The sequence below is a fragment of the Cyprinus carpio genome, chromosome A14, assembly GCF_018340385.1.
Source record: "Cyprinus carpio isolate SPL01 chromosome A14, ASM1834038v1, whole genome shotgun sequence".
In the NCBI taxonomy this organism is placed as follows: Eukaryota; Metazoa; Chordata; class Actinopteri; order Cypriniformes; family Cyprinidae; genus Cyprinus; species Cyprinus carpio.
The window spans coordinates 12,511,276-12,528,170 of NC_056585.1; the positions used below are offsets into that span (position 1 = coordinate 12,511,276).

The 16,895-nt window shown below is 36.6% G+C and overlaps 1 pseudogene; it reads right to left on the reverse strand.

The window, feature by feature from the left end:
- The window catches only part of LOC109105232, a 62,780-nt pseudogene that overhangs the window by 28,271 nt on the left and 17,614 nt on the right, over positions 1–16,895 (reverse strand).

Here is a 16,895-nt window from a genome sequence, read left to right on the forward strand (position 1 = left end):
GCAAATGGAGTTTACTGCATTTGAGTCTCAAGCACTGTAGGGGAGAGTCAATCGCTCAAACCTTTAACTAGTGCTGAGGGTGATCAGATCCCACTCTCTGCTCCATAAGAGAGATTGTGCTGCCCAGAGATATCATTATGGAAGCTCATCTTGTCTGGTAGAACAGGAAAAACTTTTAAAATGCTTTAAAGAATGATTACCAGAGGGTTTTGGCTTTAGATTGGGAGGTGAAAAGGTAACAGAGTTCTAACTAACAGTGAACCTGCTGTGTGAAGTGACACAATCACAGCCAAGTAAGACATATTTCCATAAAACTGTGAAGTGCTTTGTACTCAGTCATTCCTATATTAGTATGCCATATGGATGGTTGCAATATTATAAGCAGTGCTGACAGTATCTGTTCCATCTTCGTATGTTGTTTGTGGTGGATTATTTTTTGTTTCAGTGTTTTGAAAAATGTAATCTAAAAACAAAATCATAAAAATAAAAACACATTTGATGTTTATTATATAGATATGTGGAGTGGAATTTTGCACCAATAACATTTTACAATGCGTAGGGCTACAAAACACTTCAAAACACTGACCTGGCATTTCATATGATGATAGCTGGCTAAAACTTCAATCATAAAAAACCTTTTCATTATTTGAAATAAACATATATAACTAAAACATATATTTTATATTAGAAATGTATTTTATTTATTATTAAATTTAATAAAAGCAGAATAGAAACAGTCTGACTAAAACCAGTTCCTGATTTAAAATCAGTGCTAGAGTAAATTAAATCAGTTCTACATTGAAAGTACCAGACAAAGAGTTCTTGTTTAAAGCAGCTTGAGACTGAAGTGTCACACTGCAAGCAGTTATATAGAAGCACTGCGACAGTAGTTTTATGATTGCTCAGACAGTGTCTGGACATTGCAGGGACTGTAGCCAGATTCCTCCTCCTGCTACTGCAGATGCTGTTTTTGATGGATGTACAGCTCATTCTCTTGAATCTGGACATTTCTGTGATGGTTATGACCCATCTGATTTTAGTCAAGGGGCTTGATTTGTCCCGGCTGAGGAGGGTTTTAAATGAACATCCATTAACAGTAGAGAAGAACCATGAAACCCCTCCATCACATTATCAAGCATACACCCATCACACACATACAGGTACAGTACATGCACACCAGCACATATCAGGGAGTAAGGGAAATAAAGAGAAGTAGGTGGTGAGGTCAGGAGTGTGGGTTTATGAGATTGTTTCACAGGTGCTGAGTATGCATTTATATTGGATTATTCATAGACACATAATTTTTTGAGCGCTTTGTCTGTGTGTGTAGGCTGTTAAAAAAATTGGGGTTGGTAAGAGTTTTTAAACATTTTTGAAAGAAACATTCTCTTATGCTCAACAAAGCTGCATTTATTTGATTTATTTGCATTTATTTTGAAAACACAGTAAAAAAATAAAAATAAAAATAAAACTATAATATTATGAAATATTATAGCAATTTTAAATGTTTTCTATTTGAATATATTTAATATATTAAATTGTCATACTTTTTTAGGATTTTTTATTGTGTAATGGTGATGCATTATTATTCTGGAATGGTGATGCATAATTTTTGTAACAAACTTTAAATTTTGATCAACTTAGTAGGTCCTTGCTGAATAAAAGTTTTCATTTCTTTTTTCTTTTCTTTTTTCTTTTTATTAATTTACTTATTTAAAAAACCATAATGACCTTAAACATTTGAAGGATAATGAATTGAAATCATAAATTTAAAAATTAGTCATTAGCATGGTTCAAATCCTACTTATATGACTGCTATCAATTCATAGCAGTGAATGAAGAGGTATCATATCGATCATAAGTGCAGTATAGAGTCCCTCAAGGCTCAGTACTAGGGACGTTATTTTTCACGCTTTACATGTTACCCTTGGGAGATATCATCAGGAAACATGGAGTTAGCTTTCACTGTTATGCTGATGACACTCAGCTTAACTTCATGGCCCAACAAAACATGTCAATTTGAAAAACTAATGGACTGCATAATCGATATAAAATACTGGATGACAAGTAATTTCTTACTGCTAAATTTTGGAAAAAAAAAACAGATGTTAATTATCTGACCTACAACCTAATAACCTAGAACACTGTCTAAGACTCGATGGCTACTCTGCAAAAATTATTCGTCATCAGTTAGGAACCTGGGTGTGCTATTTAATAGCAATATTTCCTTTGAAAGCCAAGTTTCTAGCATTTTTTTAAATCTGCATTTTTCCATCTCAAAAATACAGCTAAATTACAACCTATGCTCTCAATATCAAATGCAGAAAATGTTAATTAATGTGTTCATGATTGTAATGCTTTATTGGGTGGTTATTCTGCATGCTTAATAAACAAACTCCAGCTGGTCCAAAATGCAACAGCTAGAGTTCTTACTAGAAGCAGGAAGTATGATCATATTAGCCCGGTCCTGTCAACACTGCACTGGCTCCCTATTAAACACTGAATAGATTTTAAAATCTTGCTTATTACTTATAAGCCCTGAGTGGTTTAGCACCTCAGTATTTGAACGAGCTCTTGTTACATTATAGTCCTGCACGTCGGCTGCATTCTCAGAACTCTGGCAATTTGATAATACCTAGAATATCAAAATCAACTGTGGGTGGCAGATCCTTTTCTTATTTAGTGCCAAAACTCTGTTATAACCTACCTAACATTGTTTGGGAGGCAGACACACTCTAAAATAAAGACACATCTCTTTAACCTGGCTTACACATAACACACTAACACATTTCTGATATTGAAATCCATTAAAGCAGTTTTAGGCTGCATTAATTAGGACATCCAGAACTGGGAACACTTCCAATAACACACAATGTACTTGCTACATCGTTAGAAGAATGGAATCTACGCTAATATTAGTCTGTTTCTCTCTTATTCCGAGGTCACCGTAGCCATTCTGTATCCAGGGTCAGATGGTCACTGCAGTCACCAGGATCCAGTACGTATCCAGCCCAGATGGTGGATCATCACCTAGAGATGACCTCGACTGCCCTGAATGTCAGCGGAAACCAGGACAACTAGATGAGCCACAGAGACAGATCCCCAGTGAAGACCTTGTCTCCTAGATGGCCACTGGGACAAGACCACAGGAACCAGATGAGTCCTCTGCACAATCTGACTTTGCTGCAGCCTGGAATTGAACTGCTGGTTCGTCTGGCCAGAGGAGAACTCTGTCACCGGTGGAGATCTGGTTCCTTGCTGCTGTCGCCTCTGGCTTGCTTAGATGGGGACATTTAATATCCAGCGAAATCGTCGACTTGATTGCACAGATACTATTTAAACTGAACTGAGCTGGATGATGACATCACTGAATTCAATGATGAACTGCCCTTAACTGAAAATTGAGTGTTTACTATTGTCATTTTGCATTACTGACACACTATTTTCTTATTTAATACTGTAAAATGCTTTGACACAGTCTGCATTGTTAAAAGCACTATATAATAAAGGTGACTTGAATTGAAAATCATGGTTCTTGAATTGCAGTGATTCCATTAATGACACTTTTAGTGCTTTTAAGGAAGCTACTGGTCCTCACTGTATGCTAAATAAAAAATACAAAAACAATGCCATCTGTTACCAAAACCAAACAAACAGTTTTCAAGAAGAAAAAGTTTTCTTTGAAAATTCACTAGTCATAAAAGGTTGGGATGTGTGAGCCAGGGCGAGCAAACAATGAGATAATCCAAAAGTCTCATTAGTCTCACAACTAACAGCCAGTTTTAGAATGAAAGCAGTACTTGGACTTAAAGCAATTCTACAAATGAGAGCAGTTCAAGAATAACAGCAATTGCAGAGGGAGAAAGCACTTCATGACTCAAAACATTTCTAGACTGAATACAGGTCTAGAATAAAAGCACATACTGACTAAAATGAAAGTATTTTAGGAATAAAAGCAGCCTGTCTCAAAATTTAATTAAATTCTAATTAAAAAACCATGAGTGACTTCTGGACTAGGAGTTCTAATGCAAAAGCAAATTCCGGACTGCATACAGAAGCACTGTGACACAAGCCTGAAGTTTTATAACTGCTCAGACACAGACAGAACACTGCAGTGACTGTAGCCAGATTCAAGATGTGTTGTCTACTTTGTATCGTCTTAGTAGAATTTATCATAAAGTGCACAGTCTCTTTCTCTTATCCCATTCAATCAAGACTCCAAACACACAGCACATGTAAAATTATACTTTGCTGCAGTGCTACTGAATCTACTACTGCTGATCCCACCCTTCTCTTCCATGGGGCATGTCAACAAAAGACTTGTGAATTGCTGCCTTGGACTCCATATATGGCTCGGAGGTGGTTTTATTAAAATTGCTAGCTATCTATGTAGAAACTGTCTGAAAATAGAAACAGCTCTCTGGACGACATTTTCAGACTTAGACAGCCCAAAACAAACTAGCTGCATTTTCTTTTTAGCTTTTCTGAGTTGGCAGACATGCCCCCCCCCCCCCCAAAAAAAAAAAAAAAAAAAAAACCTAAACAAGTGAAATTTTCATCTGTTGTCCCTTTTAAAAGATCTAAACTTTAGTCTGTTTTGTTCAGTTTTTGGTTAATTATTATGCTGTTAATGAATTTAAATATTGGTTGGTTTTGTTCCATTAAAATATTTAGTTTTGTTCTATTATGAGATTTAAATGTTGGTCACTTTTGCTCGATTTAGATATTTAAATGTGAGTCAATTATTATTATGTTAAAAGATCTAAATATTGGTCGGTTTAGTTATATTAAGAGGTTTAAATATCGGTTGGTTCTGTTCCATTAAAAGATTTAAATGTTTTTTTTTTTGTCTTTTGTGTTTTTTTTTAATAGGCGATTTAAATATTGGTCTTTTTTGAGAGTTATATTGTTTGATTTTGTTCAAAGCAAAAGTAAATTACTCTCAAAAAGTATTAATGAGAATATGATTGAATTGAAATGAATATCTATAAAAATTTTCTGACCCAGATTAAAAAAAAAAAAAAAAAAAAAATTAACTCCTAAACTTAAGTGTGGTGTGTGTGTGTTTGCAAGTGCAGAGGCAAAGCAGATATCAGTTGAGCTGAATCTTGGCTGTCCTCATCTCACCCCAGCTGTATATGGAGACTCCTGGGGCCGTAGGGCAGTACAGGGGCCAAATAAATACTACTCTCTCTCTAACCTCCCTCTCCACTTTCCTTGTTGTGTTTCCATCTCACTTGCCTCCTATTCTATACCGTCTGCTCCATGGCTCAGAGGCACACAGCATTAATAGACATGATGACCTTCTGTGGTGGTGGTGTGTGTGTGTGCGTGTGTGTGTCTGTGTGTGTTTGGGCATTGCTTTGTTTAGTCCAGATAAAGCAGCACTGGAGGCTCAGCTCAGACCAGGATTATCAGGATACAGAACTACCAGGTTCACCCTCATCCATCACGACTAGACATCTCACATGAGGATGATGTTGGTTTAAGATTCCCAATGCTACCCACAAGTCATAACTGTCACCACACCGGCTGACAGAAACTAATGTTTAAAAAGAGAATGAGGCATGATGGAAAAACAGAGATGCTGGATCCCATAAGAAAGAGAAACCATAAATTTACTCATCTTTATAAAGTAAATGTTAGAATAGCTCTTAGATTAATTAGTATCTAGTATTAGTATCTCTGACTTCTGATTGTAGACTTTGCTAAACTGACAAATCTAAGCACAGTTTCAGACATTGTTGAGGTCTTTTTTTTTTTCAGGAGAAAACATTTGAATGGCATGAGACTTCAGCAACTGTCTCCATTTGATTTTCCTTCAGTGTGTTCTTAAAGTAATATTTCTCATTTAAATTTAGTTTAACTGACAGTAAAATAACTAAAACTTTAGCTGAAATGAAAATGAAAAAAACTGCATAGACCTATATTAAAACAAAACAAAGCAAACAAAAAAAAAACAAAAACAAAAACAATAACAAATAAAGACAAAAACATACAAAACATTACGAAAAAAAAAAAAAAAACGAAATTCAACGGAAAATAGGAAAATAAAAACTATTAAAAAATAAATAAATTAACAGCGTTGTTATATTTCTCAGAAGGAGTTTTACTGTAGGAGAAACATAATTTGAACAATAATATTTTCCTCTGGGAATAGGCGATTTCCTGATGCTACCTGGAAAAAGCCTGATGTTCATTTGACATTGGTCTGCCGAATCCTTCTGTGAATCCTATTTGTGTCACCTACAGTTTAAAGAGAAATGCCTGGGGTACTGCTTCACATATTCTAATAACCGATATCAACCTGACAGCAAACATGCTACTGCACAGCAGCCACACCTACCAAACCTCTTTAGCTCATTACCCACAAGTCTTTTCACTCAGCTGTTTACCTGAGTGTCACACGTTTGCCAGCAGGGTCAGCTCTAATGATGAGGGTTAGCATGGCCATAGGGCATTGAGACAGAGAGAGAGACAGGCTGTCATTGTAAACCCACAGAGCAGAAAACTAAAACCACAGGCTTTTGCTAACAGCTCAAATATGTTGGCAATAACAATGTGACCTCAGTCTGACTTGAAAAGGAATCACAAAACAACAAGCAAACGATACTGTCACTTGTTTACCAGCTATTTACAAGCTAAGGTATCAAACTTTTATTTGTTTTAGAGTATGTTGCACTCACTGTAGCAATTTCTTCTAATTATTGACATGAATTATTCATCAGGGATGACTCTAAAGAAATCATAAATGGCTTTTCTTAAGGTGAGTATGCAACAGATCTTGAAATGGAAACTCATAGCTCTCTACGGCAACAAGTCACCACAGAATGATGAAAAAATGAAGCAAACAACAAAATACTCTAAAAAGGGGGAAAACACAAATATTGAGTAAAAAATATTATTTTTCAATTATTTTATTTCATTAAAAATAAGTAAAATAATTAAAATACAGTAAAAACAGTAAATTGTGAAATATTATTACAATTTAAAATAACTGTGTAACAATATAAAACTCCATAATCACGGGAAGAAGGAGGCGGGAACCGGCGAACACTCAAATAAAATTTTAATAACCAAAATAAGCACAAAACAGCGCGACAGCCCCTCACGGGCGACTGCCGCGCACAAATAAAAAAACCAAACCCAAAATAAAGTCCAGGCCTGGTCCTCTCTCGTCCTTCACTGTCGTCGCTCCTCTTTTGTATCCTCCCGATCTCCTCCGTGGGACTCGAGACCGGTGAGTGGAGCAGGTGTCGCTCATTTCCCAAATCACTCCACCGGCCTCGCTCCGTTCCCACGGCTCTCGGCCTCACCCCACTCGTCACAAACTGATTTCTATTTTAACATTTTAAAATGTAATTTACAGTTGCACTGCTAAGTATTTTTTCAGATACATTTTTCAGCAGTCTTTGATGAATAGAGAGTTCAAAAAACAGCACTTTTTTGAAATAGAAAACTTTTGAAATATTATAAATGTCTTTACTGCCACTTTTGTTCAATTTAATGTGTGCTTGCTGTATAAAAGTATTAATTTATTTTTAAAAAATTACTTCCAAACTTCCAAAGTTATGTAGGCATTCAGAGTATTGTCATATTTAACCAATAGGAAGTTTTCTGTATGTTCTGGAAAACATACTTCTTCAGTAGTACACCTCCCCTGTGGTGTTCCACAGGGATCAATCCTTGCTCCTATACTTTTCTCTTTATACATGCTACCACTGGGATCCCTGTTTTCTAAACATGGAGTATCGTTTTATTTATATGCTGACAACACCCAGTTGTATCTCCCACTTAAATGTAAAAATTCATGCTCTATTGAGGTTTTGCTAGCATGCCTACGGGATCTGAAATCATGGCTTTCACAAAAATTTTTGGCCTTAAATGAGAAATAAAACTAAAGTTGTATTGTTTGGACCAAGTGACTTTTTTGATGTGTGTGTTGATCTGGATCTAGGGTTTAAGCTCTCATGTTACTCCGTGCACAAAAAATCTTGGCGTTTTATTTGACTCAGGACTTTGGTTTGATAAACAGATTAATTCTGCCATCAAATCATGCTTTCCCCATTTACACCGCCTGAGAAAAGTTAAAACTTTTCTCTGAACAAGAATTTTGTGAAGTGAACAGTTATCCAAGCATTCATTACCACATGTCTTTTGTAATTCAATTTATTATGGAGCTAATAATTCATCTATTGGGTGTGTTTACAATTTGTTCAGAACACTGCTGCTAGGCTGGTGACCGGTAGTAAAAAATGTGATCGCATTACTCCCATCTTGATGTCCCAGTTAAATTTAGAACAGAGTTAAAAATTTTAGTCTTCATTTACAAATCTTTACATGGTTTAGCTCCAGGCTACCGTTCATAATTGGTACTCCTTCATAACCCCAACTAGGTCACTTAGGTCTGGGGATCTTGGATTACTCTCTTTGTGTAGGACTAAGCTTAAACATAAAGGGGATAGAGTTTGCAAGGGTTGGCCCCAAACTATGGAACAGCTTACCAGTGTCAATTCGAATGGTATCATCTCTTTCCATGTTTAAATCAAAGCTTAAATCTTTACATTTTTATCTATGGCGTTTAACAAATTAATTTTACTGTGTGTATTTTACCTTGCTGTTTGAAATTCTCTTTTTTATGTATTGCTTTTAATGTATTGTTTTTAAGCACTTTGGTCAACCATTTGGTTGTTTATAAATGTGCTTTATGACTAACTAACTTTTAAAATAACTATGTTTATAAAATTACTTTTAGTTTCATTTTTACTTTAAGCAGTCACCACTTTGCTACTGCTTACTTCCTCATAATTAAAATGAATTAAAATAAAATCTTACCAACTTCCAAATTTTGAATGGCAGTGTCGGCATATTTATAATCTTCCAATTCTGTAAAAATCTTGGCATTAAAATGCTCTCTAAGTAGGGAGGTCACTAGGTTTCGAAGCAGAGCTGAGGTTGACACTGAAACGTGTATTTGCATGTTGAATTCATAATGACAGCGTAATATGGTTCAGTAAGGCAGAATGAGTTCTTTTAAATAATTGATAGTACAAAGATTTACGTGCAGAATGAGGAAGGACTATCTGCTACTACACTGAGAGGGAATCTATTTCAAAAGGAATGGAGAAAAAAATTGAACGTCAACTGTCAGAGCACTTGAAAAGGAAAAAGAGAGAGGGGGATGGTGCAGCAGAGGAGGATGATAAACTCCGGGGAATGTGGAGAGGCAAAGAAATGGAACAATTTGTCTTTGAAAATGAAAAAAAAAAAAACTATATCAAAGATATAGACGTGCCTCTGTGAAATGCTCTCCCTCCTGCCAGACAGGGTCAGCATGCTAACATGTGAAAGCATGGCAAAGACCACACTGTACAATGGAGAATGCCATGCATTGTATGTTTCAATACAGAACAGCAGCCAGAGTTATATCAACTCAAGAATAGGAAGAAAGTGAAAAGTGTGAAGGGTGGATGAGCAGAAGCAAAAGGAGGAGGAATGCAAGCAATAAAGGAATGGAAAGAGGGAAGAACGGTTTGTATTCTTCAGTCCGAGGAGCAGAAGGTGTAGCATCTGGGTCCAATCTCAAAGACACGGGAGATCAGGGCTGAGACGCTCATACTGAGACACTGATGAGTGGACACATGGACGCACAGTGCGAACACACACACACACACACACACACACACACACACACACACACACACACACACACACACACACACACACACACACACACACACACACACACACACACACACAAAATGTATGGTAACCATATTTTCCAACCAAATATCACAACTACTGCTGTCATCAAAACAAGAATGTTGAGAGGTGGAAAGCATCGTACACAGGCAGATCCTAAATTCTCAAGAAATGTCTTTGTATTCATTTTGGCTCAGTGGTTCTCTGTGTCATTCCTTGTTTTAGGCCTTTCTTGTCACATGACAACAAAATGCATATATTTACTTTGCTGACAAAGTTTTGCAAATATTTATGTCAGCTTGTTTCTGCCACAGAATAAAATTAGAGTGCATTGTTAGCACGCAAATTCATCGCGGCTTACATGAGTCATATGTTATCTTTCCAGAACAAAAACTCCATTAAGAAGCTCTAAATCCATTGAGAAGTGTCAGAGCGATGGCGTGAGTCATCAGAGTCACAGGCACTAATTCAGAGTGTCATAGATGCAGTCAGGTGCCAAAGCCTTTCATTTCCTGCTTCGGTTCCATCGGATATGAAATTCATCTGGGTCGCCATGGACCACTGGTTATTTACACTGATCGCTTCCCCACAAGGATCCAAACAGAGCTCGCTGCTTGATATGTGTAGACATTAATACATTAGCAGTGAAAAATGACACCTGTACAGATGGCGGCCCTCTGTAGCCAGCAGTTAGATAAAAGACTGATCAGCTGTTGTGTGATTCACATTTACATTTATGCATTTGGCAGATGCTTTCGTGCAAAGCGACTTACATTGCACTCAAGGTGCATACCCTGGAAATCAAACCCATGACCTGGCCATGATCTAATGTTTGAGCGCCGTTATGAGCCATCAATAGACATAAAGTAGTCTAAGACTCAGACGTCACATCTAAAAAATAGATCCAGTCTCAATGGATGTTGTCTATTATTATTTTATTTATTTTTTTAATAGAGTGACTAATCATTTTAATTGCACAGTGACACTGCCTAGAAAATTATTTTCCTACCAAGCAGAGCTAGTTTACAGTTGACATTTGTCTGGGTTGAAATTCAGAAAATTATTGTCCTACCAAGCAGAGCTAGTTTCATTTTGCTCTATCCATTTGCACAGATGACTGAGGTACATTACTGTTTAAAAGAAACTTTTATTCAGTAAGGAAGCATTAAATTGATCAAAAGTGACAGTAAAGACATTTATGTTACAAGGGCTATTTCAAATAAATACTATTCTTTTGAACCTTCTATTCATCAAACAATCCCAAAAATTTGTATTATTATTTCTGCAAAAATATTAAGCAGCACAACTGTTTTCGATATTGATAATAACAATAAATAAGCATCAAATCAGCACGATTTCTGAAGGATCATGTGACACTGAAGACTGGAGTAATGACTGCTTTGTCATCACACAAATAAATTACATTTAAAAATATATTCAAATAGAAAACAGTTATTAAATTGTAAATAGTATTGTAAAGTGTAATAATATTTTGCAACAATATTTAATTTTTTTTTTTTACAGTTTTCACTGTATTTTTTTGATCAAATAAATGCAGCGCTGGTGAGCATACAGTAATTGACTTGTTGTTGTTGTTCAAAACATTAAATAATCTTTCTAACCAAACTTGTGAATGATACTATATGTATCAGTGTTATTTTAGAATAATTTACATTTATTTTTAAAATAATTCAGATCGTGTTTCCTTCTGGAGCTTCAGTGACAGTTGTCCTAAATGTGAAAAAATGGATCTCAAAATCTTACAGTCATTGTTGGAAAGGGTTCAAATACAGAATGTATGATGGAAAAAAAAATAATTTGTGGGACCTGAAGGGTTTTTCTAAAGAACAGCAGGCAGTTTAACTATTTAGGACCAACAAGGGACTCATGATCAACTATAACAAAATAAAACAAAACAAAAACAAAAACAGCTGTGGATTCTCCAGGTAACAGAGTATTAAGTATCAAGCATATGTAAACTTTTGAACGGGGTTATTTTTATAAATTCAACTATTAGTTTCTCTTGTATGATTATATAAACCTTTTTTATGTGAAATATCATATTTCAGGTACTAAAGTTAGAGTACAAAAAAAAAAATATTTTTTTTAAATTTTTTTATGATCCATCTTCTTTTGGAAAAATAATTACCATGTATATATATATATATACACGTGTATATATATACATACATATATATATATATATATATATATATATATATATATATATATATATATATATATATATATATATATTTATTTATTTTAGCTATCATTTATTTCAAGTGATGAAAATATTTTTTTTTTATTTAAATTAAATTAAGGTTTTAATTTAATTTAATTTTTTAATTTTAGTTTCAGTTTAATTTAAGGTTTTATACTATAATAACTATAATTACCCTGATATGTACTTTAGGTAAATATAATAACCCTGTTGTGTACTTTAAGGTCTTTCATTGTGCTGTAAACAATTTCAGATTTACTAGCACTTCTACAGGTAAACAATCTGTGGTTGGCCAGACGGTCTGTTCCTGTCTAGGTAGGTGGTTCTTGGCTTGAAAAATCTGTGATGAGCTGGTCCATGATGCTGATAGTGATGGCAAAGTGATGCTATCTGTCCGCCTGTGAAAAAATAAATGCACAAAAAAGAATTCCACTCACCATGTCGGTGTCTGAAACAGGGCCAAAACTAGTGACGTAAATGTCGGTCTTCACTGTGGTAACTCGATCTGGGAAAACAAAAATAAAAGACATCAAAATGACCAATGTTATCTTCCCAGAGTGCAATGGCGACAGCCTTGTCTCATCTACCTTGAAAGGGGCATCTTTGTAAAACCGCATTGTCCGAGAGAAGAAATGGTTTGTGAATTTCACATTTTTCTTTTACAATTTCACTGCATAAAGAGCATCTTTCTTTCCTGAGATGAAAGCGTGCATTAGGCAGAGGTAAATGTGCTTGCGTTTACTGGCTCCTTGTTAGGTTGGCTAGTAATCAAATCTTTCTGCTCCTGCTTCAATATATTCATTTTTCCCCCTCCTTTCTCTGAGCTTTCTTTCTGGCATTCAAAAGAGCTTCTGATATTCCCTCTGCTCGCTGCACTAAACAACACAGGCCCTCGGTAAGTGCCTTCAGTCAGACAGTGAAATACTGAATACAGAACTACTACACAGACTATTCCATACTACACATGTCCATACTGCATTGACACTTAAAAACAGAACCAAATAACTGTAAAACATGACTCAAATAAAATACAACGTATTTACAAAATAAAACATGATTTCAAAATTAATTTTTAGGACCTTTGTTTCGAATTTTACTACCAGCTTTCGGCAAAACTGCACCTGTACATACATTAGACAATAAAACACCAACAATGTTGCTTTTCATTCAAATTATGAATACAGCGGAAGATTACTGATGAATAAAGGCTTATTTTTTAGCATTTCCTTGCACAATACAATGTTATGACCTTAACATAACATTTTAAGATTTTGATGTTTGCATCACTTAATCCAGATAATTGTACTAAGCTCAAATAATTGTAGATGGAAAAGCAAAAATTGCATGACTGCTTTAGCAGTTTGCTTTTTTGTAACACTCTTGGTTCAGGGTATTTTAAAGTGCAACAGAGCATTAAACTTTTAGTTCCACTCACTGGACATTTCATTTCTAAACTGCCGTGATACATACCACAAATGGCGTAATGAAACTTTGCCTCTACAGGTTGACTGATTGATCAATTTTGTCAGTTGGCACTGATAATAAATTGCTGAAACAATCAGTTATTGGCAAAAATGCATACCGCTGTCATTGTACAGTACGAGAGCAGCCTAACATTAGCAGTACCTCAAGTGGTCAAAAGTCAGATCCAAACATTCAATGTCACGATTGTTACAATCTGTTGCAGCCCACAGAAACCTCAGAACCGCCAAACAAATCTGAACTGCATTTCAGTTCTTTTTCTTATCAGTGTTAGAAAAAGCCGTCATTTCAACATTTATTAATACATTTTTAAATTAGTATGTGGTAGCATTAGTTACCCACACCGGGTTTCAACTTTGAGACATGCAGTGCTCATGTTTATTCAACAAAGTCAAAGCCTTTTGGAAAATATATTTGTGGCGGTCAGTTTTGATATAGCGGCGGACCACCACAAATAAATCGATGTATAGGAAACACAATGAAACGTACCTGCTTGAACTCTTTCATTTGATCCAGGTGTCTGTCTTTAATCCACTATGAACTAACATGAATAATCAAGGCAAAATGAATATATTAATATTTTAATTTTAATATGTAGATATTTATTTAATTTAGTGCAGTACATATTTCATGTGTCAGCACGTTTTTTTTTTTTTTGTAATAAAGTTCTGCTATTTTTACTGTTATGTAGTGTTTGTTATGTCATTCAGTATCCATTTTAAAAACTATCGGTTGATTAATCGGTTATTGGCCAGCTAGTTATTTTTATCTGTAAAATCCTCTATTGTTCGACCTCGAGTTGCCACGGTTGCGTTTTACTGTTTAAGAGAAAATTAAATGCACTATTTAGCATCAGACACTGGATATTTGTTTTTAGAAACTGACATGAAATCTGCTACAAGCAATACAATATAATGGACCAACGAAACAGAGCAGGATTTACAAGCTTGTTTTGACCTCACTGATTGGAGTGTTTTTGAAGCTGCTACCACCGATCTGGACGAACTCACAGAGACCGTAACATCCTATATTAGTTTTGTGAGGATATATGTATTCCTACCAGGACTTATTTAACATTCAACGATGATAAGCCATGGTTTACAGCAAAACTCAGACATCTTTGTCAGGCCAAAGAGGATGCCTACAGAAATGGGGACAGAGTCTTGTATAATCAGGCCAGAAACACACTGAACAAAGAGATTAGAGCGGCTAAAAGGACCTACTCTAAAAAGTTGGAAGACCAGTTTACTTCCAATGACTCAACTTGAGTATGGAAAGGACTGAGAGCCATTACCAACTACGAGACACCATCCCCCTGCACTGAGGCTAATCAACGACTTGCTAACGACCTGAATGAGTTTTATTGTAGATTTGAAACACCCCACATCCATTCTGATCATCTCCCTACACAACCGTTAACACCTCCTGCAATCCCCCCCACCTCCTGCTCTTCAAATCAGTGAAAACGATGTGCGCCAGGTCTTCAGGAAGAACAAAAGAAGAAAAGCACCAGGCCCAGATGGTGTTACACCAGCCTGTCTGAGAACCTGTGCTGACCAATTGGCCCCCATCTTTTCACAGATCTTCAACAGATCTCTGGAGTTGTGTGAAGTGCCGTCCTGCTTCAAACGCTCCACCATCATCCCCGTTCCAAAGAAACCCAAGATAACAGGACTTAACGACTACAGACCTGTGGCTCTAACGTCTGTCGTCATGAAGTCATTTGAAAAACTGGTTCTGGCTTATCTGAAGGACATCAATGGACCCTTACTGGACCCCCTGCAGTTTGCTTACCTAACAAACAGGTCCGTGGATGATGCAATCAACATGGGATTGCACTTCATCCTGCAACATCTGGACAAAACAGGGACTTATGTGAGGATCCTGTTTGTGGACTTTAGTTCGGCTTTCAACACCATCAACCCAACAGCCCTCCAGACCAAACTGACCCAGCTCTCTGTTCCTAGCTCTATCTGTCAGTGGATCACCAACTTTCTAACAGATAGGCAACAGCTAGTGAGACTGGGGAAATTCATGTCAAACAGCTGCTCCACCAACACTGGTGCCCCTCAGGGATGTGTTCTCTCCCCACTGCTCTTCTCCCTCTCTACACCAACGACTGCACCTCCAAAGACCCCTCTGTCAAGCTCCTGAAGTTTGCAGACGACACTACAGTCATCGGCCTCATTCAGGACGGTGACGAATCTGCTTACAGACAAGAGGTTGAGCAGCTGGCTGTCTGGTGCAGTCTTAACAACCTGGAGCTGAACACTCTTAAAACAGTGGAGATGATAGTGGACTTCAGTAGAAACATCCCTACACTCCCCCCACTCACCATCATGAACAGCACTGTGGCTGCAGTGGAGTCATTCAGATTCCTGGGAACCACCATCTCTCAGGACCTGAAGTGAGACAATCACATTGACTCCATTGTTAAAAAGTCCCAACAAAGGTTGTACTTCCTTCGCCAGCTGAGGAAGTTTAACCTGCCACAGGAGCTGCTGAAACAGTTCTACTCAGCCGTCATTGAGTCTGTCCTGTGCACTTCAATACTTGTCTGGTTTGGTTCAGCTACAAAATCAGACATCAGAAGATTACAGAGAACGGTTCGGACTGCTGAACGAATTATTGGTGCTCCCCTGCCCACCCTTTAAGAACTGTATACATCCAGAGTGAGGAAAAGGGCTCAGAAAATCATTCTGGATCCCTCTCATCCAAGTTACCCCCTTTTTGAACTTTTGCCATCTGGCCGGTGCTTCAGAGCCGCAAATACCAGGAAAGTCAGGCACAAGAACAGTTTCTTCCCCCAGGCAATCTACCTCATGAACAGTGAAATGTTCACCACTTATGCAAAAATGTGCAATATTCTTATATTTATTTGTTACCCCTCCATCCAAGTACATCTCTGCATCTTACTCTATTCTAATCCATTGTCATCTATATCACAACTGTTCATACAATTTATTTATTTGCAATTTTTTATTTATTTTTTTTGTTGCTGTTGTCTCTGTGTACTGGAAGCTTATGTCACTAAAACAAATTCCTTGTATGCATAAGCATACTTGGCAATAAAGCTCTTTCTGATTCTGATTATGATATAATGTTGCAACCACTTTGTATCCACAGGATTTTTTTTTTCTTCGTAAAACTGGGTTGTTAAAGTCCGCATGAAATCAAAATAGACTTTATTATCTTTACTAGCGCACATAGCTAGTCTTGATGTGAACAGTTAATCTGCTGAAAAAAAAAAAAAAATGTTTAATCAAAATATGAACATTTATGAACATCCGCTCTGGAATGGCATTCCTTTTCTGGCTTGGGCAGAATATACTCAACCACGCCCCTCCAACCATTAGTTTGCTATGAGAGAGAGAGAGAGAGAGAGAGAGAGAGAGAGAGAGAGAGCCCCTCCGACCATTAGTTTGCTGTGGAGAGATAGAGATAGGTAGTGTATTAGATATTAAGTTTAGATTGGTAATATGTTAAT